This window comes from Pan troglodytes, chromosome 8 (genome assembly GCF_028858775.2).
Source record: "Pan troglodytes isolate AG18354 chromosome 8, NHGRI_mPanTro3-v2.0_pri, whole genome shotgun sequence".
Taxonomy (NCBI): Eukaryota; Metazoa; Chordata; class Mammalia; order Primates; family Hominidae; genus Pan; species Pan troglodytes.
In genome coordinates this window covers 19,759,883-19,784,573 of record NC_072406.2, presented here as the reverse complement: position 1 = coordinate 19,784,573, position 24,691 = coordinate 19,759,883, and the positions used below count along the sequence as shown (strand labels likewise).

General features: G+C 40.8%; 1 protein-coding gene across 1 annotated transcript in view; it reads left to right on the top strand.

Annotated features, from left to right (window-relative positions):
* Positions 1 to 24,691, top strand: part of LOC107976907 (endogenous retrovirus group K member 16 Rec protein) — a 289,370-nt gene that overhangs the window by 174,462 nt on the left and 90,217 nt on the right. Inside the window, exon 3 of the transcript XR_008537667.2 lies at positions 3,977 to 4,272. The gene's annotated coding sequence lies outside the window, so the exon portion shown is untranslated. The remainder of the gene's footprint in view (positions 1 to 3,976; positions 4,273 to 24,691) is intronic.

Genomic DNA, 24,691 nt, shown 5'->3' with positions numbered 1-24,691 from the left:
AAGACTGAATAAAAGGGAACTTCTCTGTGAGTTCCCAGAAAGGGATTTGAATGAACCTGAGGCTGATATGTGAAGAGGACCCATCTATTACTAAAAATATGCAATAAATTTAACAATTCAAAAGGAACAAGAGAGGCACATGAAAAATGAACACAAGGAATTAACATAAAGAAGTAAGCATGGCTTCCCCCGATTTGTTAAGCGACAAGGTTGTCTTCTTCCTTAAGAAGAATTTTACCTAGTGTCAGGTTAGTGCAATACATAGGTTGGACATGGCTTATGTGGAAGTGGGAATGTATGGAAGGATTTCAGAAAGGAAGGAGTTCCCCTCACTCACACAATGGGCTCAGCCTACTCTGCGTAGGTTTGCAATAGAAGGAGTTCTCAGTGTGTTCAGACTCTGTCCCTCCTGAGATCTTTCTAGCCTTTCCTAACCAGCACCTAATGGCATAGGCCACTGGTTCTAAAATGCCAGTGTGTTGATAAATGTTTAACAACCAGTTCTTGGGGGCAGAAGGACAAGAAGCCTTGATTTGTAGCATTTGCCAATTTCCATGGTGTACATATTCTCACCCTGGCTGACTTCAACTGCCAACATGAGATCACTGAACACAGAGCTGGGAAGCATATTCCAAAGCCAATTCTCTAGTACTGACTGAGTGTCTTGAAATTTGATTCAGTTCTGACACTGACTTCCTGGAGTTCATGCAAACCCCGCAAGTTAAGGGCAAAGTTCTTCACAAAGCTGTCCCCACTTCAGAAGGCAGACGTACATTTCAGACATCCCCAAACCACCTGCACTTCTGCTCAGCTGACTACAAATGTGGAGCTTTTCATTCCTTCCCAGGTTTGATAATTTATGAGAATGACTTGCAGAACTGAGGAAAACGCTATACTGATGACTGCTATTTTACTATAGAGAGCACAAATGAACAGCCAGGTGAACAGGTACAGAGCCCAAAGTCAAGGAAGATCCCAAGCACAGAAGCTTCTGCTCCCATGCAGTTGAAGTGTGCTGCTCTCCCTATATATATATAATGTTCACCAGTCAGAAAGCTCCCCTGGTCTTTTGTATCCAGAGTTTTTATATGGGATGTCATTATACAGGCGTGATTGATTACATCATTAGCCATTTGATTAAATGCAATTTCCAGTTCCTCTCCCCTCACCAGAAGTCAGAGGTCCGGCTGAAAGTTCCAACCCTCCAATCACATTTGAGGTCTTTCTGGTTTGCCCCCCACAACTCTCCTACCCCCATATGCTCCCTTGCCTCCCAACCGTGTAAGAGCCCACCAGGAGTCACCTTATTAGCATAAACTCAGGTATTGTCTAAAGGTGCTTATTATGGAATAACGAAAGACATGCCTGTCACTCAGGAAATTCCAAGGGTTTTTGAAGCTGTGTGTCAGGAACCAGGTTAAAGGCCAGATGTATCCTTATTCTATCCCTGTAAGAGCATAGGCTCTTTGCCCTTGGGAGCTGGTGTGAGTCGGCTCCATCATGTCCACTTGACTTTGGATTCTTCTGGAAAGGTTTCAAAAACACTGATTTCTGGGTCTCACCCTCAGAGGGTCTGCCTTAATTAGTATGGGGTGCAACCTGGGCCTCACAGTTTTAAAGGCTCGCAGAATATTCCAATGTGCAGCAAATGTACAGATCTGCACTGCCCTTCCCTTCCCTAGAGCCAAGAAGATGGGCCTCTCTCCACATTCCCTAGGGTATAAACCCAAAAGATGAAGAAGCGGAATTAACCTTTTTGGTCTTCTGGGAGATAAGGCAGAGTTTAGCGGGATACCCCCAGCACTATTTGGGAACAGCCATCCTGTTCCCCCTATTGGTGTTTCAAGGAGACCAGGCTTGGCCTGTTTACATAATTCTTTTAGTTGGGTATCTCCATGATTCCTTCTTCCAGGTTCTTCAAGTCTCTACCTATGTGTCACTTATCAATACAACTTCCCTGGTCACCCTTATTTATCTCCATCACATTTGTTACCATGTGACATATTTCACACACACACACACACACACACACACACACACACAGACACAGTCTCTCTCTCTCTCTCTCTCTGTCTCTCTCTCTCTCTCTGTTTAAATAGAAAGTGCCTGGAATATGAATAGCAGTGTTTACCAGTGCCTGAGAGAGCAGTGTTATTGCTGTCATTATCATTTGTATTCTGAAGAATAAGAACCTAGGCTTCCTGGGAGTCAGTTAAGATCTGATTGACATGAGATTTCTGAGTTTGTCATTCTAAGTCAATGGAGCCAATTAAGTCAATAAAGTCAATTCTCAGGAGGCTTAAAGCATTTGCAAAAGTATGTTACATTCTACAAGACTTTAGCTGGCTTAGTGGGAAGGATATGGTTTTGGGAATGTGATACTAGAAGAGAATTCCTCAGGCACCATTTGTGTGTTCCCCTATAATCCTTCTCTGGAAGGAGACAGAAGGGTATGTGGAACTGTTAAATTAATTGAGCTAGAAGTTCAAAATTCTTCATCCTAATTAAGAACTCTGAAAACTAGAAGAGTTTAAAGATTGATAATGCTTGCATCTCTCTGAGAAGATAATCAGTTATTGTATTAGTCCATTACTGTTGCTATAACAGAATATCACAGACTGGGTAATTTATAAAGAAAATAAATTTATTTCTTTCAGTTCTGAAGGCTGGGAAGTCCAAGGTCAGGCAGGTCATTCTGGTGAGGGCTTCAGGCTGCATCATAACATGGCAGAAGGCATCACAGGGCAATAGAACATGCAGGAGAGGGAGTCAAACTGTCTTTTATAACAGACTCATTCTGGTGACAACTAAGCCAGTCCTGTGATAACCCATTAATCCATGAATAGATTAATCTATTAACCACCTCTTAAAGGCCCTACCTCTTAATACTGTTACATTGGGCATTAAGTTTCAACATGAGTTTCAGAGGGGACAAACATTCAAACCGTAGCCGTTACACTTCCCAAATAACGATCCAGGGATGATTCTGAAAATTCTGCTGCAGATCTGTTGTTACCATTCATTCATCCATCCATTCATTCATGAATGCCTGTGTCTATTCAACCAAGGCCTAAAGATGACCTACAAAGACTCTGCCCTCTACTAAGCACTGGTGAGTGAGACCGTGCATTCATGGAGCTTACCATCTAGAAGAGAGCTAGGCATTAGACAAGTAAATACTTTAAGTATTTAATTAAAAATGTAATTATGCACAAGGAAGAAAGATAGGGTTTTGTAGGATTGCAATTAAGCGACATAACCTAACCTTGGATTAGGGAAGTTTTGCTGAAAAAGTGACATGGTAAGCTGAAATTTAAAAGATGAGTGGAAGCTGGCATTGATTATGGTCTTCTAAAAATTATTAAGCTTGATTCTCTAGCTGACGGATAAAAATGTATGTTGTGCGTAATAGCACAAAATTTAAGCATGCCCACTACAGAAGGGACAAAGAACACATTTTATTATATTTGTCATTCTGTAAAGCCAGAAGAAAAGAATTGAGTTGAGTAATATTTACCTACTGAACAGATACAGTCATCCCTCAGTATCAGTGGAGAATTGGTTCCAGGACTCCTGTGGACACTAAAATCTGTGGTTGCTCAAATCCCTGAAATAAAATGGTGTGTAGAAAATGCCTATAACTTATGCACATCCTCCTGCACATTTTAAATTATCTCTAGATTACTTACAGTACCTGATACAATGTAAATGCTATGGATATGTTGTTATACTGTATTTTATTTGGGTTATTGTTTTATTGTTGTTTTTATTGTTTTTGTGTTTTTGAATATTTTCCACCTACAGTTGGTTGAATCCATGAATGTGGAACCCATGGACACTGAGGGTCAGCTGAACACACAGATGATCCCTGACTAATAATGGTTCAACTTAGATTGTTTGACTTTATGATAGTGTGAAAAAGATATGTATTTAGTAGAAAGCATACTTAAAATTTTGAATTTTGATCTTTTTTCAGGGTAGTGGTATGTAGCTGTAGTGGTATGTGCTCTCTCTCAATGCTGAGCTGCAGCTCCCAGTCAGCCACTGGATCATGAGGGTAAAATACGGATACTTGACATCTTCTTAAAGAACATCATGCCTGCTAAGCCATCCAGTTTGGATGCCCCAGTGCCTTCCACCAGCCATTCTCAAGCCTCATTAGAAGAGAGAGATTGATGACCCTGTAGCTGCAGCATCCCATCATCCTGCATTCTAGTTCAATGCTTCAAACGTTCTTCAGGCCCAGTGTGCTTTCAGCTGTGTATGTTAATGGTGAGTACCCAGGTGATCATATTTTTTCAGTTTCACTACAGTGTTTAATAAATAACATGAAATATTCAATACTTTATTATAAAAATAGGCATTATGGTGGATGATTTTGCTGAACTGTAGGCTAATGTAAATGTTCCAAGTATATTTAAGGTAAGTTAGGTTAAGCTATGATATTTGATAGGTTAGGCGTATTAAGTGCATTTTCAAGTGATGATATTTTCAACTTCAAATGGGTTTATTGGGACGTAGCCTGTCTTTGTCCATTTGTATTGCTATAAAGTAATATCTGACGCTGGGCAATTTATAAAGAATAGAGGTTTATTTTGGCTCATGGCTCTGCAGTATGTACAGGAAGCATGGCATCAGCATCTGCTCCTGGTGAAGCCTCAGGAAGCTTCCAATTATAGCAGAAGGTAAACAGGGAGCCAGCATATCACATGGTTAGAGAGGGAGCTAGAGAGGGAAGAGGAGGTGCCAGGCTCTTTTTAACAGTCAGCTCTCACATTAACTAACACAGTGAGAACTTACTCATTAGCATGAGGATGCCACTGAGAGGTGAAGCTGGCTAGGATTCTGGTTCGGATGGGGACTTGGAGAACTTTTGTGTCTAGCTAAAGGATTGTAAATGCACCAATCAGTGCTCCGTGTCTAGCTAAAGGATTGTAAAAGCACCGATCAGCACTCTATAAAGTGGACCAATCAGCACTCTGTAAAATGGACCAATCAGCAGGATGTGGGCGGGGCCAAATAAGGGAATAAAGGCTGGCCACCTGAGCCAGCAGGGGCAACACACTCAGGTCCCCTTCCACGCTGTGGAAGCTTTGTTCTTTTGTCACAATAAATCTTGCTGCTGCTCACTCTTTGGGTCCACACCACCTTTAAGAGCTGTAACACTCACTGTGAAGGTCTGCGGCTTCACTCCTGAAGCCAGCGAGAGCGAGACCATGAACCCACCGGAAGGAAGAAACTCCAGACACATCTGAACATCTGAAGGAACAAACTCCAGAAACACCATCTTTAAGAACTGTAACACTCACCACGAGGGTCCACAGCTTCATTCCTGAAGTTAGCAAGACCAAGAACCCACTGGAAGGAACCAATCCCAGACACAGCACCATGAGGGATCCACCTATGACAGAAACATCTCTTACCAGGTCCCAACTCCAACATTGGGAATCACATTTCAACATGAGATTTGGAGAGGACAAACTATCCAAACCATCTCGGAGTCCCATGGTCAGTGGAGAAACATCTGAACTGAGACTTGCTATGGAATTCAAATAGGTTTCCACATTTTTACCTGAAAGAGGTATTAAAATAGAAATGTTATTGGCAATTTTGATTTTTTTAAAATTACATGGTTGTCTTTATTATCTTTAATTGATAGTTCAGCAGTAGTTTCTTTGTTGATATAAATTTAGGATGTAGTGTGTGTCTCTCAAATTTTGGAAAAATACACAAGAAAAAGCAGCATAGACATGAGAAAGGAAAAGACAATTTTCTCTCGGTAACCTCAGACACAGGCGAGGTATGGCAAAGGATACTATATGGGCTTGAAAGTTTCATGATTCAATAGAGTTTCACCTAATAAAGCGTGATTTGATCTGAACACTACAGGGGCTGGGGTAGAGAAGAGCACTAGGCAGACCCAGCACAAGAGGGAAGAGAAAGACTCTTCAGCGTGAAGAGCCTGAGGGTGCAAAGTACACTTTTGTAGCAATGGTCTGTGCATGGCTCTGGCTATTACAAATCTATTTTAATGTCCATAGATTCCGCATTTTTTAAACAAGAAAAATAATAAGAAAAAGAAAAATACGCTGGTTGCTCAGACACAAGTGAACAAAGATGCAGATCAGCTATTTAATCTAAGTAGGTTGGCACACGGCAGGTGAGATTTAATTTTGACAATTTCTACTTTGCAAACTATTGTTGCAAGGGAGTGGAGAAGAGGAAAAATGGAGAAAGCACTTCATGGATGAAAGGGGACGCAGTCAGAGTCTATAAAAGGGGTCCCAGAGCCATGGAGCTACCTTCTGTAAAAATGCTTCACGACCGGGTGCGGTGGCTCACTCCTGCAATCCCAGCACTTTGGGAGGCTGAGGTGGGTGGATCACGAGGTCAAGAGATCGAGACCATCCTGGCCAACATGGTGAAACCCGATCTCTACTAAAAATACAAAAATTAGCCAGGTGTGGTGGCGGGCGCCTGTAGTCCTAGCTACTCAGGAAGCTGAGGCAGGAGAATCACTTGAACCTGGGAGGCGGAGGTTGCAGTGAGCCAAGATTGCACCACTGCACTCCAGCCTGGCGACACAGCGAGACTCCGTCTCAAAAAAAAAAAAAAAAAGCTTCACAATGGAGGAAGCACTGGGGTAGCTGAGGAATGCATGAGAGACAACTATTGTTTCTGAACAGTAGCAAAGAGAAAAATATTGAGTTTAGAGTGTAAGCATCTGTAGAAGATCAAGCAAGGGAATAAATGCAATGGCATCATTCAACTTTAGGAATTCTGAGGATATTTGACCAATTTGTGACTTTTTTTTTTTTTTTTTTTGAGACAGAGTCTCACTCCATCACCCAGGCTGGGGTGCAATGGTGCAATCTTGCCTCACTGCAACCTCTGCTTCCCGGGTTCAAGCAATTCACCTGCCTCAGCCTCCAGAGTAGCTAGGATTACAGGCATGCACCACCACACGCGGCTAATTTTTGTTGTTGTTGTATTTTCAGTAGAGATTGGGTTTCACCATGTTGGCCAGGCTGGTGTTGAACTCCTCACCTCAGGTGATCCACCCACCTCAGCCTCCCAAAGTGCTAACTTTACAGGTGTGAGCCACCATGCCCAGCCCCATTTGATTTTATAAGCAAAATTATATCTAGTTCTAAATTATTCCAGACTAATGGGTATTTACTATATCCTTGCATGCCAGCATATAAAATGTGCTTAGCGAGACAGAAAGTGGTTAATAATTCTTCCAACCTTGATGCAAAGATGGTGAGGACAGAGTTAAGAATAACTAACATTTATATGGGACTTACCATGTGCCAGGCATGGTTTTGAGTGTTTTATGTTAATTTACTTACACCATATTCTTTTTTTTTTTTTTTTTTCCGACAAGGTCTCACTCTGTTGCCCAGGCTGGAGTGCAATGGCTTGATCATGGCTCACTGCAGCCTTCATCTTTGGGGTTCAAACAATCCTCCTGGCTCAGCCTCCCATGTAGCTGGGGCCACAGGCATGCACCACCACACTTGGTTAATTTTTAATTTTTTTTTTGTAGAGACAAGGTCTCACTTTGTTGCCCAGGCTGGTCTTGAACATCTGAGCTCAAGCCATCCTCCCATCTCAGCCTCCTAAAGTGCTCGGATTACAGGTGTGAGCCACTGCACAGCCACCACTTTCTAATATTAAAAGGGATGGATTGCAATTTTCCCTATCTTATGTTTGCCCAAATTGATATATTAAAAGGCTACCTTTTTCTCAAGGTCAGAGAGCCTAGTGGCAGAGCTAGGATAAACCTGAGCAATCTGACTCCAGAGTTTAATACTTTTTTTTTTTGAGATAGAGTCTTGCTCTTGTTTCCAGGCTGGGGTACAGGGCGTGATCTTGGCTCACTGCAACCTCCACCTCCCAGGTTCAAGCGATTCTCGTGGCTCAGCTTCCCAAGTAGCTGGGACTATAGGTGCCCGTCACCATGCCTGGCTAATTTTTTGTATTTTTAGTAGAGATGGGTTTTCACCATGTTGGCCAGGCTGGTCTCGAACTCCTGGCCTCAGATAATCTGCCTGCCATGGCCTCCTAAGGTACTGGGATTACAGGCGTGAGCCACCTCGGCTGGCCCAGAGTCCAATTCTTAACCATCACGCCATGTTGTCTCCTTCTGATACAGCAGAGCCCCTTCTCCCATATTGGTAACATTTTCCTTAGAATATCAATGGACAGGTCTATCTGCACAGTGACTCAAGTGCAAAAACTGGAGCTTCTTCCACACTTTAACACATTACAATGCCAGTGAAAATAGGCATCTATTCCTGTACCCTTATGTATCTCACATGTCTTTATAGAATTGGGTTGACAACTTGGAACCATTCTAAATTCTGAACATTCTAGAACATTCCAATTCTGCATTATGTCATCCAGCAGATGAGGAAAGAAAATCAAAAGCTTTAGGATGATAAATTCCTTTATTATCTTGTCCCTTCACTTCTATCTTCTGACCTAACTTCTAGGAACAACTCTCCTCTTGTACTGTACGCAATAGTTCTACTTAAAGACTGTTCCAGGAAAGGAACAAGCTCTCATGACTCTCCATGCCTTCACCAACGGGCTAATTGCTGAACAAATTCACCAGTTTTTTTTGGAGAATATAAATTACTGTGGTCAGTAATCAAAAGCCAGTGGACAGTGTTTATCTTGAGTGGCTGTATTACCAATCATGCTTTAGTTTTATTCTCCTTCCTTCCTTCCATAGGGGAGGAAAGACTTTTTTCTCTCTCCTGTTAGGTTCTGTGGTTGGTCCTGAGAATTAAATAGACAAAAGACAGGTTAATAGGAGGGAAAGCATACAAATGTTATTTGATACTAATGTGTTTATGTGTATATGGGGCCTTTCATATGTAAGAAATGAGAATTCAAAGAGGTGAAAAGGCCCAAGAACCTATATATCATTTTAACAGATAATAATAAATTATGGAGACATGGACAGTCAAGGGAGAAAGGGGTTTGGGTTTGGGGAGGCAAACCATGGGACAGCTACTAAGAAATACATAGGGAAAATTAATGGAAGGCAAATATAATTTTAGTAGGCTTGTTTGTATGGATTCATCTCAGCTTCGACTCCCCATCTCTGACAACAAAAATTCTCTCCTCTTCCTGGCACCTGGAGGGTACTTTTCTTACAGAAAATTTATGCCCCACTTTTATATACATAGAAAGTGGGGAGACAGCTCTTCCTGGATCTGCTATTTCTCAATCATCTTCAGCTCAAAATAATCTTCCTGGATCTGCTGTTTCTTGATCGTCTACAGCTCAAAATAATCAGTGTCCCAAAATAATATATTTTGGGGTGGCATACTATGACCCCTTTCACGTGTTTTCTTCTCATCTTTTTCTTCCTTTCTTTCATTTTTGTCCTTCTTTCATCTTTTTTCTCTTTTCTTTTTTCTATTTTTTGTAGCCTCTGGTTGTTTTTATATCACATTTTAACTAAATAAAGCAATAAAACTGTTTCTTCTGATTGTTTTTGCAGCAAGTGTTCATCACATTTATAACTAAATAAGACAATAAAATGATTTCATCTTGAAGAAAAAAGTGCTTCAAAATAAACACAATGATACCTTAAAATTGAACCACAATTTCTACCTGTTTCTCTTCCAATTGTTTATTGAGGTTTCTGATGAGAATCGCTGGGTTGGCTTGGCAGAGAGACAGATCCTCAAGCATCTATTTCTGCTTTCTGCTTCTGTTTTGGCTTGAATTCTGGGTCTACCAGTAGTCTAAATGACCTCCACTTCCTCACTTTGACTCTACATACGTCTGACTGGCTGTGTTTGAGCCTGCCATGCAAACAGAGGTGTGCAGTTCTCTTTAAACACCGTTGTTCCATATATTTTCTTTCATACGATATTGAGTTAGACTCAGCAACCACCCCAATTATTCTGCCAGTTTTTCTTTATTATGCTTCACAACTACTTGGTGAGAGAATGGATTTTTCTTTGTGAAGTCAGCACACAGCCGCCGGTTGATTCTCTGAGAGAACAAGATATTTCACGAGTAACTGGATAAATGGGCCAACCTGACAGGACAGCAGGCCCTTGCCTCCAACAATGCATGAGAGCCTCTGTCAAGAGACCATGGCATTCCTCCCGTTTGGGAACTGATGACAGGATGGCTACAGTAAGCTGCAGCCAGATATTCTGCTAAGGAAACGAATAAGCAGAGAGATGAATATTTCGTATGCTTCCCATGTGTTCAGCTCTATCAGGCAGTCTCTCACACTTTATCTAATACATCTTCTCTGCTCTTCTTGACATAAAATTATCTTAAATTTTTACATGCAGAAAACTTATATATAAGGAACTAAAAAAATTAATCTGTTTAAAAGTTATACAGTGAGCAAGTGAGAAGCCAGATTTCAAAGAGAAACCAAACCTCTTGGAAACTTTGAAGGCCGACAGCATGGAGGTGGTTTGAGTGGACCCCAAACGGATGTGAACTGCCTCCTGACACTGGCCCAGTAAATGACTGGTTGTGGTGTACTGAGATAAACACTTTTAATTATTTTAAATATGAAGTAAAATCTAGAAAAAAATGTCCAGCAGAAAAAAAAAAAAAACCAGCTCTTCTGGTTGTCATGGAGATAAGCCACTTAGCACTGCAAAGCCTTCCATGGGGAAGCAACGGCAATGGAGATTTCCAACTCCCAAGAACCGCATTCAAGGAGAGTTTCAACTTCCACTTGTCTTCCGAGGTCTGTTGTCTCTGAAAAAAAATTTCTTGGGGAGGTAGGTATTTACACTCATTTCCTGGGATAGAAAATCTAAGTAGCACATGCATATCCACAGAGCTTTGTTTCAGGACCCATAATGGGAACAAGTTTCCATTTCCTGTGAGGTGTGTACATTGTGTGTGTGTGTGTGTGTGTGTGTGTGTTAGAGAGAGAGAGAGCACCAATGAGCTCTCTAGAAACCATCGGAAGTGCCAGCTTGTAGAAGTAAACATAAAACCCAGGCAAAGGACGAAAGAGAAAAAATTAGTTCGTCTCTAAAAGGAAACAGCCTTTAGAAAGGAATGCATTTGAATCAGAAGAAACATGAAACTCTCATTCCTGGCTATACCATCTGCCCCACTTGTGAGGCACTAGCTAATTGTTGAGACACTGCTAGTGAAAATTGTGGAGGTTCACAGACTCTTAGGCAGCTGCTGTTTAGGGAAGTGTGGGGGCCGAGGGCTGACCTGGACTTCCGTTCTGGGAACTGGGGCTTCTCAGGAGAGTGGGTTTAGGGTGGCTGTGGCATGGAGGGTCCACAAATTTCAGAAAATAGTGCCAGAGTGAAGTTACACTGGAGAAGGAGAGGTGGTCATACTACGGCATTCATTGCAAGGATGGAGACAAGGAGGTGAAGGCAGGCAGAGGCCCAGGTGCCAACTGATAGAGACAGGAGTACAGAGAAGACGTGAGGGAGGATGGATAGAAGACAGAGTGGCTGAGGTTCCCTGCTGTGCTGAAGTTTTCAACGCAGTGCCTAAGCCTTAGCCCCTGGGTGGTGGGGAACAAGTCAAGCACACAAGGGGAATTAGAGAAGACCCACGCCTCCTTCTCTAGACGTGGAGGCAGGGAGTCAGGGAGGGCAGATGGTTCATGTGGGTGCACACAGGAAATGAGAGAACGGAAACCACAAGTCGAGGGGCTTGCTGTCTTCTTGTCTGTTTGGATAAAAATAGCTACTGACTCAGCAGACAGTTTTCAACCTACCTTCAAGGCTCCCTGCTATTATTTTTTATTTCATTTCTTAATTTAAATTAGTTGATGACAGAAAAAGGCAGGTGATTTAAGCAGATCATACACTTCCTTTAAGTCAAGGAACCATCATTGACACACCTAGCATCGTTGCATGCATATTCATTGAAAATTCATCCATGAACTAACCATCATGATTAGGTACTGGTGATGGACAACTAAAATGATGGTAACTAAGTTAATGTATGTTCCATATGTTATGCATTTCCAACGTTTTTGATAAAGTAAGGAAACGGATAAGAGGGATACATTTTCAAGTCTGATAATGAAATAGATGTGCAAAAATGACAGTGGGACATATGTGGTTTTCAGAAGGAAAATGTTCATGAAAAAAGAGCTTCTCCAAGATGGTCAAATGACAGGAAAGAAGCTGCATGCAGATGAGAAGAACTAGCACAAAGGGGAGTGTGAGAAGATGGGATAGTGGAAGCAGAGGTTGCATCAAACACTCGGAAGAGATCTTCTTATGAACATGACTATATCCATCAGTGTTTTCTCCTTCTTCTCCTGAAGAAGCAAGCAGACAAACAAACAAACAAAAAACTAGAAGAATTTCCTAAGTCCTGCAAATTCAACTGTCCATGAAATTTAGAAATCAGATGATATGCTGACTTCAAAATACCTGTAGGGACTTTCAAAAGCCCCAAATAAGGCAGAAGCAGATGGAAGGAAGAGCAGTAGGAAACAGTAGGAAAAATCAGAAGCTCAGAGAGTAATTCGTGGACTCATAAGAGGAATATTCAGGAAGATCCATAAAAATGCAAATACTGATAGTCTGGTAGTACAAGAGCTATATTTCTCATTTGCAACAGTGGATATCTTGTGCCAGGACAAGGAAAGCTGGTGGTAGAAGTCACGATGGCCCCAGAAATGGAAATCCAGTCTCACACAGAAGAGCAGTATTCACAGTGAGCATTCTGTTTCTGTGGCAGTGAAGGAATAAGCCCTTTGCTGTGAAGCCAGGACTGCCCTGCTTTGTCTCTGCCTATAGGACTAGTCTGCCAATAGCTGGGTCATAAAAAACCAAGTTTTTAATGATAAACAGTAAGAAAATTTATTGTGAATAAATATGTGGAAAAGATCTGCAAAGCTTTCCAACTGATACGGATTATTCTCCTAAAAACAGTGCCACTGAGCAAAGATGAACTGCAACCAAACATTTTGCCATGATTTTAAGGAGCATAATGAAGCAATTCCTACTAAGAAGGAATGCCACAAAGTGGAAATGTAATAATTCCAGGAGAATGCCGAGAGACAACTGCAGGTTATAAGACAGGAGTGAGGAGAACTCAGAAAATAAATAGAAGAAAAAGCAAAACCGTCATAGAAACGAAAAGGAAATCCAGTGGTCACAAGAGAGAATCGATGGTGTGATAAAAAGACAAAGGGTCCTGAAGGATAGAAATGAGAAAAATAAAGTCATATAGTAACATATAGTGAAAAAGCCCTAGAAAGAAAATGATAGATGTAAAATAAATGTCACTGGATTTTTTTCTTTCTTTCTCTCTCTTTCCTTCCTTCCTTCCTTCCTTCCTTCCTTCCTTCCTTCCTTCCTTTCTTCCTTCCTTCCTTTCTTTTTTTTTTGACACAGAGTCTCGCTCTGTCACCCAGGCTGGAGTGCAGTGGCGCCATCTCAACTCACTGCAACCTCTGCCCCCTGGGTTCAAGTGATTCTCCTGACTCTGCCTCCTAAGTAGCTGGGATTACAGGTGCGTGCCACCACACCTGGCTAATATTTGTATTTTTAGTAGAGGTGAGGTTTCGCCATGTTGACTAGGCTGGTCTCAAACTCCTGACTTCAAGTGATCCACCCTCCTTGGCCTCCCAAAGTGCTGGATTACAGGTGTGAGCCACTGCCCCCGGCCAGAATTTTCAAAGATGAGTGAAATAGAACAAATAGGCAAGGCATAAGTTAAATAAAATGAAACAAATCTGCATGCTGAACAGGCATACTATAAGCCAGAAAATACTCACTGCAAATTGTCAGCATCAAAATATAATTTTGTGAAATTGTTGAACTAGAAAAATGAAAGGAGACATCTTTGGGAAGCCAGGTAAAAATACTGTCACTAAAACAAGGGAACAAATAGGGCTGACTTTAGATGTTTCCAGAGCAACATGAAGACCGAGAAACAATGCTTATAAGACATAGATGAAAATAAATTGTGGGCCAAGGATTTTCATGAGGCCAAGCCCTCCTTATAGTATAACCAACGCCAAAAAAGAGTTTTGATCTGCAAACCTCAGATTATATTTTTCCTATAAGCCTATGTTGGGATAACTGCTGAAGAATGAGGTTTCTTCAACTAAGAGATGACTAGGAAACTGAGAAAAGTATAGCAAAAGGACTAATAGCAGTGCATGAATATGTTTCACTGTACAAATAAGACTGAAATGGTGGGGGATCAGTGAGGCAGGATAAAATACAAATGGTATATGCCCAAACAAGGTATAAATGCTATGAGTGATAAACGTAGGAGAGGAAGAGGGAAAGAGTATGAGTAGATAGGTTGGCTAATTGCTTCATCTATAAAGCTAGATATCAAAGGTATCATTTAAAACTCACAAACCAGGAAACAGAAGCAGTAGCATATTTCATACTACATAGTTAAGTACCAAGAAAGGTAATATTATTAAATGAAATTGGGTCATGGAGAGTAGGGAGGAGGAGATAATAGCTATGAACTAAAGAGAGTGCTGGTGATAATGCATAAATTTGCAATTGTAAGGGTAATCAACCATTAAACAAAAATATTTTTTAACTCTGTGATGAAAGTACTATTCATGGAGTGCATAGTAAAAGACCTTTAAGTATCACGAACACATAAACATAAAAGGTAGAACTAAAGCTTGACATATCTATCACATTAACAAGTTAAATGAGTTTAACTTATCTATGAATACAAACGGATTTCAGGTTGGATCAAAACCAAACACAACTCGATGCTGAATGAAAACAGCATTCCTAAAACAGAGCTTCAAAATCATGGAAATAAAAGTATATAAATATAAAATAACAGATAGAGATACGCTAGTCAAATGCAATTGAAAAGAAAATGATCACAAACTTTCATATCAGACAGCATGGAGTTCAGGCCAGAACAAGACGGACAAGGGCACTTTGTAATGCCAACTTGTGTGAGTCATAATGAAAACACATTAGCCCTGCTCTAAATATAAAATAACAGCCACAGTCATGAAGCAGGGATTAAAGGAGACACAAGAAATCGAAGCGAACTGGTAGAAGGAAATCTTAATTTATCTCTGTCAGTCATGACAGTTCAAGTACAAAAGAAAATATGGATACAGTAGTTCTAAATAACATTACATGATTGATCAATATGTATCTAACATTCTATCCTGAAGACACTGAATAAACCCCTTTCAAAGTGGCCCCAGTGCTCTCAGTACACATTGTATACCCACATACAGTATACATTGGGTCACAAAGATATCCTAAATAATGCCCCCAGACTACAAAGAATACAGGCAGTTTTCTCTGATCACAATGCAGTAAGACTAGTAGTTAATGAAATTGGATAACTAAAAGTTCTTTCAACCTTTAAAATATATATAATATTTATATTTAAAATATTTATATATATATTTAAAATATATGTATATTTTAAAACTCTATCTCCTAATTAGTGACATGCTAAAAAAAAAGCCCCATATCTTGAGTAATTATTGGATAAAAGGAGAAATACAAATGAAAATTGGAAAATGTCTAGCTACACACCACCCAATGTGGTTGCCATGAGCCACATGTGGCTTTTTTTTTTTTTTTTTTTTTTGACGGAGTCTCACTCTGTCACCAGGCTGGAGTGCAGTGGCGTGATTTCAGCTCACTGCAACCTCCACCTCCCAGGTTCAAGCGATTCTCTTGCCTCAGCCTCCCAAGTAGCTGGGACTATAGGCGCGCACCACCACGCCCAGCTAATTTTCATATTTTTAGTAGAGACGGGGTTTCACCATGTTGGCCAGGATGGTCTCGATCTCTTGACTTTGTGACCTGCCTGCCTTGGCCTCCCAAAGTGCTGGGATTCCAGGCATGAGCCACCATGCTTGGCCCGTGTGTGGCTATTTAAAATTAAATTTAAAAGTCAAATTAAAAATTAAGTGCCTCACCTCACAAATACCAGCCGCATTTCAAGTTCTCAATACCCGCAGATGGCCAGTGACATTCCCCTTATCCCAGAAAGTTCTACTGCATAGCACTGATCTGGAACATAACTAGAATAAAAACATGACAGGGGAGGATGTATCCAGCACAGCTAAAGCCATGCACAATAACCTCCTCATAACAGTAACAAGAACATATGCCAAAAAACGAGGGAAAACAAACACATTTCTATCTTATGCAAAATGTTAGAAAAAGAACTACAACACAAGCCTTGAATGAAGATAAAAGCAGAATTTAATGAGTTAGAAAATAGAGAAACAGTAGTCCTAATAAATAAATCTATAAACCGTTTATGAGAAAAACATATAAGCTGAAAAAACTACTTTTTGCAAAGGGTAAACATACAATATAAAATTAAAAAAAGAAATGGAAAAGGGAATATAACCAAAATAACAGAGATGATTAAATGAATGAGACTACTTCCCTCAAATCTCTGGAAATGATCTGAAAACCTGGAGGAGATAAATACTATTGCATGAAAAATTTTAAAGTAATTATATTAATACTCAAATGTTATGAAATTTAAGAAAACCAACCTATCAACAAATCTCACTTATGAATAGTGATTCCAAAACCCTAAATAAACGTGAACAAACAGAATTCAGCAACACATTAAAAGAATTCTAATCAAGTAGGGCTAAGGCTAGAATTTCAAAGCTGATTCAGTATTAGGAAATCGATATAATCTGTCATCTTAATAGAAAAATCTCATCACTATCTACATAGTCTCTCAAAGGCATTTAAAAAATTTCAATAACATTCTTGATGAAAATAATAAAGTAGAAATACATGAACACTTCTTTAATATAATACTTTATATAATAAATATAAAACTTCTTTAATATAATAAAATATTGGTATCTCAATTCAGAAGCCAGTACTAGAGACATTTCCATTAAATATCAGGATGAAATCAGGAATGCCCAGTAATGTTATTATTATTTAATATTTCACTGTAGAATTATATATAAAATTTGTTGAAAAAATTGAGATTTAAAAGTGGAACAGAAAATGTAAAACCATTACTATCTGCAGATGACAATAAAACTAAATATTTGGAAAACTGAAGTCAACTCATTGATCAATTTTAAAAACTATAAGAGAATATACTAAAGGAATAAGGTATAAAATTATTACACAGAAATCAATAGCTTTCATATATATTAACAGTAGCCCGTTAGAAGATATAATGGAAGCAAAGAACCCATATACAACAGCAACCCAGAGATAAAATACATAGGAATAAACTCAACACAACATGTGCAAGATTCAGATGAAAAGCATTAAAATGACCATCATCTGCTCCTACACCCAACAGTTACACTTCTGGCCATTTATCACATAGATGTCCGGGCACATATTGAAAAGATATATTTTGATATTATTAGTTACAGCACTGTCTGTAATTGCAGACAGGAAATAATCTAAGTATCTAGTAATAAAGAACTAGTTCATAAAATACGGTATATGATTTACCCAAGTAATGGGCTATCACACAGCTGTAAACCAGAATAAGAGAACTTTCTATAGGTTGATACGGAAAGCTCTCCAACCTATAGTGTTATTTTAAAAAGCAAGAGGTGGAATAGTGTGAACAGAGTTTCTCTTTTTTGTGTTAAAAAGGAAAAAAAAATACGGTTGTTTATTTACTTTTATTTGTATGCCTTCCTACTCCGAAAGGATACATAAAAAATTCATGACAATGGTAACGTGTAGATGAGTAGCAGGCATTTGAAAGAGCCTTTTCACTGTATTCCTTTAAATACATTTTAAATTTTTTAAACTAGGTATGTGAATTACCTATTCAAAAATAAATAAAAAATATTTAGGAGAAATACACAAAGAGTTTAGAGAATGGTGCATGGCAGCCTAACTTAGGTTGTTTTTTTAAAAAACAAACAAACAAAAAAACATTATTTTTAAACTCAGAATTGGGAGGCAGACCACGCATATTACAGGGCGGAGGCATTTAGAAGACTGCTGATCTTCGACCCAAGATCCCCTGCAAAGGTTTTTTCGTTTTGTTTTGTTTCCTGAGACAGAGTCTCCCTCTGTTGCTCAGGCTGGAGTGCAGTGGTGCGATCTCGGCTCACTGCAACTTCCGCCTCCCGGGTTCAAGCGATTCTCCTGCCTCAGCCTCCCCAGTACGTAGGACTACAGTCGCGTGCCACCACACCCGGCTAATTTTTTGTATTTTTAGTAGAGACTGGGTTTCACCATGTTAGCCAGAATGGTCTCGATCTACTGACCTCGTGATCCGCCCGCCTCAGCCTCCCAAAGTGCTGGGGTTACAGGCCTGAGCCACTGTGCCCGGCCTCTTTGTTTTTCTGTTTTTTTTCTGGAACCTAGCTTTAGGTGAAAAACACTTGCTCTAATTTTCTGGCTTGCTGCAGTCAGCAGAATGCTTCAACAAATGGCCTGGACGGTTGCCGGGTATCCCCATAGAACAGGCCGAGTTTTCCAAGACGTCCCATTAGTTCTTGCTGCCTGCAGAGGCATTCGGAGACAGCAACATTGAATGTGGAAAGACAAGCCCAATAGCACTGGTATCAGCTATTTTTCTTGTAAAATACCGTATTTTGGTGTGACGCTATTGAACCTTAATGTTTAATGACTTCTGCAACACCCCTCTATCCGGCGAAGCCATCTGTATTTGGGCTAATGTGCCCACTTTTCTGTTTACTCTGCATACATTATCTTTACTTAAGGTTTAGGGGGAGATATATCTATTTGGACATCTGTTCTTAACTGATTATAGGGAGAGTGAGCAAGTTTCGTCCTTGTGCCTGCATCTGCTGGGAAATGATAAGAGCCCAACATATGTTAGAAGCAACAATCGCAGACAAAGAGTACAACTTGTTTTTGAAGGTATGTAAACCCGAAGTTTAAGAGGCTGGGAGTTGCTGCCTTTGTTCCCTCCCATCTTGAGTATTAGTTCTATTTAAAATAACAAATATTCTAACGTGTGCCAGGACAGAGTCGCTTTTTTGCTTTGGAAAGGAAAGTGCACAGCTTGTGTGAACATTCACCCACTACCCTGGCTCTGCACCCTGCCCCGGCTCCTAAGGCGAACGCCCACGTTACCTCCCTCCGCTGTTGCTTCAGAGGGCTGCTGCCACCTATGGGCGTCTGTCAGCATCTGCGCAGGTGCGATGTCTCCGAGTCGAGACACATAGGGAGAATATAGGGCACAGAAGGGGAGCGTATGGAAGTCAGGGGACAAACAGCACGAGAGCCATCCTCTAAGCCTGCGACCCAGCTCTTTCCAACGATCCTTCGGGTGAAATAAGACGATCCACTTCAACAGACCCATGGTGGGAAAAGGAGAAACCCCCCAAAAAAATCACACCCCTGCATATCAGTTAGACTCCTGGGGCTCTAACCATCCTGACTTTTCAAATGAGAACATTTAAACACCACCTTGTACTTGCCAGCATAGGTCCTGTCTGTCTGTAAGTATATTCCATAATAATATTGCAACAAAGAATATATGATTTTTTAATTAGTTCTTTTTTTTTCTTTTTTTTTAAATTCAGACAGAGACTTACTCTGTCACCCAGGCTGGAGTGCAATAGCATGATCTCGGCTCACTGCAACCTCTGCCTCCTGGGTTCAAGCGATTCTCATGCCTCAGTCTCCCGAGTAGCTGGGATTAGAGGCGCACGTCCATGTCCAGATAATTTTTGTATTTTTAGTAGTGACAGGGTTTCACCATGTTGGCCAGGCTGGTCTCAAACTCCTGGCCTCAAGTGATCTGCCTGCCTTGGCCTGCCAAAGTGCTGGGATTACAGGCATGAGCCACTGTGCCCAGCCTGAATTAGTTCTCAAAAAGTATTTATTTCACTTGCTTATATCCTGTATATCCTAGAATCACAAACTCTATTAAGTGTTGGGGACTTTATAAAGCAAACAAGTCCACACTTTAACCCCAAGAACCTATTTTAAGATATCCTGGACAAGGAGCCCTCCAGCCTGTGTGTAATGGCTAACTGATGTGTCAACTTAACTGGGCCATGGGTTGCCCAGATAGCTGGTCAAACATTATTCTAGGTGTGTCTGTTTTGGGATTTAAATCAACAGACAGAGTAAAGCCAATTGCCTTCCTAATATGGGTGGGACTCATCTAGTCCACTGAAGGCCTGAATAGAACAAAAAGGTTTACCTTTCCCCTATTAAAGGAGTTCCTCCTGCTTGATAGCCTTCCGACTGGGATATGGGTTTTTTTCTTCCCTTCAGACTCAAACTGAAACACTGGCCCTTCCTGAGTCTCAAGCCTGCTGGCCTTTGGGCTGGAACTAAACCCTCAGCTCTCCTGTGTCTCCAACCTGCCCGCTCTCCCTAGTGATCTTGGGACTTCCCAGACTTTATAATCATGTGAGCCGATTCCTTATAATTAAATCTCTTTGTATATTAACACACATCCTATAGGCTCTGTTCTCTGGAGAACCGAGCTAATATGCTGTGTTAAAGCATTTTCAGAGATAAGAAACTCATGTGCTAAGTGAGTCCAAGGCCAAGCAGTTAGCCCATCAGAGAACCAAGAGCTGGACTGGGAAATTTTGTCTTCTCATGGCCTTGCCTGTATTCATCCCTCCATCCTTCTACTCCTCCCTTTATTCAGCAAGCATTTGTTACATAGAGCTAACAATTGAGCTACTTTACAATTTGCTTAAAATAAATATTTTGCAATAACCTCCTTGCCTACAACCCCAATCACACTCAGCATTTCAGTAGCACACAATACAGTCGTGCCCGCCTTCCCCAACAGCACCCCCTGCTGGTTTTCCTCCTACTTCATCAAGGGTCCTCTCTGTTCTCTTTGCTGGGTCTTCCTCAGGTACGTGACATAAATGTCACGGGGTAACAGGCTGCAGTCTGGCCACCTTCTCTTCTCTACCTGCACCTTCCCATTAGGTGCACTCATCCCGTCTCATGGCTTTAAATGCCTTCCACATGTTGAGTCCCAGACTTACATTTCTGACCCTAAACTTACCTCAATGCTCCAGATTTGCATATTCAACTGTCTACTGTGTAGATATTGACTGAGTGACTTAAATTGAACACATTCCAAACAGAGCTTTTGATTTTCTCCATTTATATCCAAGCTGTGCTCAACCACCTTGGGGACGTGTCGTCAGGCCCTCCTGAGGCTGTGTCATGGCCGTGCCCTTAATCTTGGCAAAATACACTTTCTAAATTGTTTGAGACCTGTCCCAGACATTTCAGGTTTACATCCCCTACACTTCATCCACATTGGCTTAGCTCATTCCTGCCCGTCTATTCCCTCTACTTAGAACGGTCTTGTACTACCTCCTTTCATGTCTGACGTCTAGTCATTCAGGCCTCAGTTTTGCTATTATTCCACAGAGAATCCCTCCCTGACCTTGTCCCTGTCATTGTCATTGATGTTTATTTCCTTCCTAGCCCTTTGCACATTCTGAAATGGTTTCTGCTTTTATCTGTTTGTATCTCTGCCCCCAACACACACACTAGAATGTAAGTTCATCCTGTTCCCAATTATTTTATAAAACCAATAGGTGCTCAATAATGTTCACTGAATGGGTAACAAATGAATCCATCTCAAAAGGTATTGGGAAACACTAAAACACTACTTTTCAGGGTCCCCAGAGGCAGATAGCAAAAGAAGCAGGGTCTAGTGCCGTGTCCCCAGTGAACTCTGCCTCTCACTGAGCCCTCCTTCAGTCTTCCATATTTTTTAGGAACCTCCTGCTTTGGCCCTGGCATTGCCACTGTATTGGCCTTAAGGTTTGTCCCATGATTAAAGAAAGAAATTTGCCTTTAAACAGTACAAATTCTCCTTTGCAGTGAAATTAGGGTTAAACACTGTCAACATAGCAGCATTTCACTCCAAGGGATGATATGTACCACATTGGATCACATGGCTGGTGTGGTTTGTTGGTGACTCAAGCCATGTTCATTTTTTAAATGAACTTGTGAAAGCGTCCGAGCCTCTAAGTGAAATCACACGCACTTGCAGCTTCCATTGCCTTCAGCTTTGTTCCTCTAAAACCATGACGTCACACTTTTTTTTCGGATCCAGAAATCTTGCTTCATCTCCTTGTTTTGATGTGTGTTGTTAATGTGCACTGTGAAGTGACTATTGTCTTCTGCTCCATTTGTGGAAATTGTAGATCTTTTAGATATCATATGAGCACTGGAAAGAGAGACTTAAAATGCACCTTGTCATTTCCTGAACATGTTATCTTATGTACCCAAACTTTGGTTTTCTCTCCGGTGATGAAGTGTGGGTCATAACATCTTCCCCCTACATTTTAAAGGATCAAGTGAAATCACACATGGAAATGCATTTTGGAATCTGTGAAGTCATATGTCAATTGCTTATTGTTGTAATCTTACTTATAGTAAGACATTTAAAAAATGACATCGTGGTATGGTTGCGAGGTCACTGGGCCAGGAAACAGAAACCTTATGCCTGGCATTGGTCTTGAAACCACACTGAGACACAGGGTCTTGACCTTGAAAATGAGGAACTAGACGAAATCATCCTGCATGTCTAGGAAACTCTAATATGTAAAGCTTTGCCATTATAAATAGGGCTTCAGGTACTAAAATGAGGAAACAGTGTCTTCTTTCTTTTTCAAATCTCTATATACTTCATCTATAGGAAAAATGACATTCCATTAAATTGCATAGAAATAAATTGCTCAGTAATTTCATACTTACTATTGCATACTTTTTAGCACCCACCATCTGCCAGGCACTCTCATAATAATTCAAGCTTTTATTCTATATGACTTTGAAAGCAGATTTACTTTACATTATCTCATGTGATTTTCTGAAATGCCTTCAATGCCGGGTAGGACCGAGATTACTAGGCCCACTTTACAGAAAGAGAAGTGGAAGGTAAGAGAAATTAAAGGAGCCGCCCAGTTTCACAGATCTAGTAAGCGGGCATCCAGGTTTGGTCCCAGTGATCTTGGACTTAGCAAAACTGGTATTTTTTCAACTTTGATGGATAGATTTGTGACATGGTCTCTGTCCTTAAGATGGGAATCTTCGAAGACAGCTCTTAAAATTTGGCAGATACACCTCCTGTAAGGGAACAAGGTTACAAAGTCACAACCTTTGGATGTACCAAGAAAATGTAGTTTCTTCCTCTTTTGAAGCTGCTCTATGAGTTTCTGCCTACTAGAGAGAAGAGAAAATGAATATACAACATAATTTTTCTCATTTGGCATGATTCAAGGATTTAAACAAGGTCTACAGGTGTAACTCAGCCATTTGGGGCTACTTTCTCATTCTTTCCATTCTATCCCTCCTATTTGGCCCTGAGATATTGTCTAGGACTTGGAAGAAGGTGGAGTGGGGAAGAAAGCCCTTGCCCTCGTGTGGTCTTTGGGTGTGTGCTGGGTTTTGTCTTCCGAGCTGGCCCAAGTTCCATTCTGGGATATCCTGATGGCTCTACTGTTGATATCTGCAGTTGGTAAAGTGGTGAGCTATCATTTTTCCATTCATGCAGAGCTGGGGGCCCTTCCCTGCTAAGTGTACCTCTTTCAACTCTCACTGGCCCTCCAGACTCCTCTCAACTTGCCTCTGTTCTCTTCGTCTTGCATTCAGGGCCTGCCCTGCATATCCAATCTCATCTAAATCCATCACCTGCCTCAAATCCTTGAAGCTCTGCATGCCACGAGATTCATCGTTCCTGGCTACAGCCCATTAGAGGGCACTTAACCCACCCATGTAGCCTGTGACCAGATTCTCTCTCTCTCTCTCTCTCTCTCTCTTATCTCTGTCCTCTCTCTTCTCTCTGTCTCTTTCCCCTCAAGAAATAGAGCAAAGGACACAGAAACAGGTCAGGAGACTGAGCTGAAAGATCCTTTATCAGGACCGGTACCTTGGCAAGTTGAAGCCATATGCACACTTAAGTTACATGGAAGCAGAGAAATCCTGAGTAGTAATAACAATGATGGCCACTGTTTATTGAGCATTCATCATGGCAGGTGCTATGTGAAGTGTTTAACATGTGTTATTTTTTATAACCGCCATCCAGATATATGTGTGTCTATCCATCTATCTATCATCTAAATAAATAAATAAAATTACTGTGACCACCCAACAGATGAGGAACTAAGAGTTTAAAAAGTTTTAAAACTTGTCCAAGGTCATGCAGCTAAGATACTAGAATAAAAGCCCAGGCAGTATAATCTCACAGCTATTTACTCTGTGGCTGGACTGTAGAGAGGATGATGGAGCAAAATATACAGAGGGATGGAGACTATATGGTCTTAGACAGAGAGATGGTGGACAAACTGATTGATAGACACATCTAGATTGACCAAGAGGTTAGCTGCTTAGCCCCAAGATATTTTCAGTATTCCATATCTTCGCATGTCCTTTTTCCCTCAGTGTCTGAATACACTCCGTACTCCTTCTATGCTCTGCCTCCCTTTCCTATCTCCACACTTGCTTAAATAGCTCAAGAGAGTTTCTCTTTCTTGCAACCAGTGGCACTTTGGAGAAAAGATCCTTCAACTAGACACCCTGTCCCTAGTATTCTGGTTCTTCTACTTTTCCTGTATACCAACCTTCACTTTCAGCCAAAATGGTCTATTTATTGTGCCCTAATTACCTCTAGAAATTTCCCCATCTGAGGCTTGGAAGCCTCTTTTCTATCATTCCCAACTCTATAGATCTACCTGCTATTCGCACTCCACCTTCTCCATGAAGCAGGTGTGCTC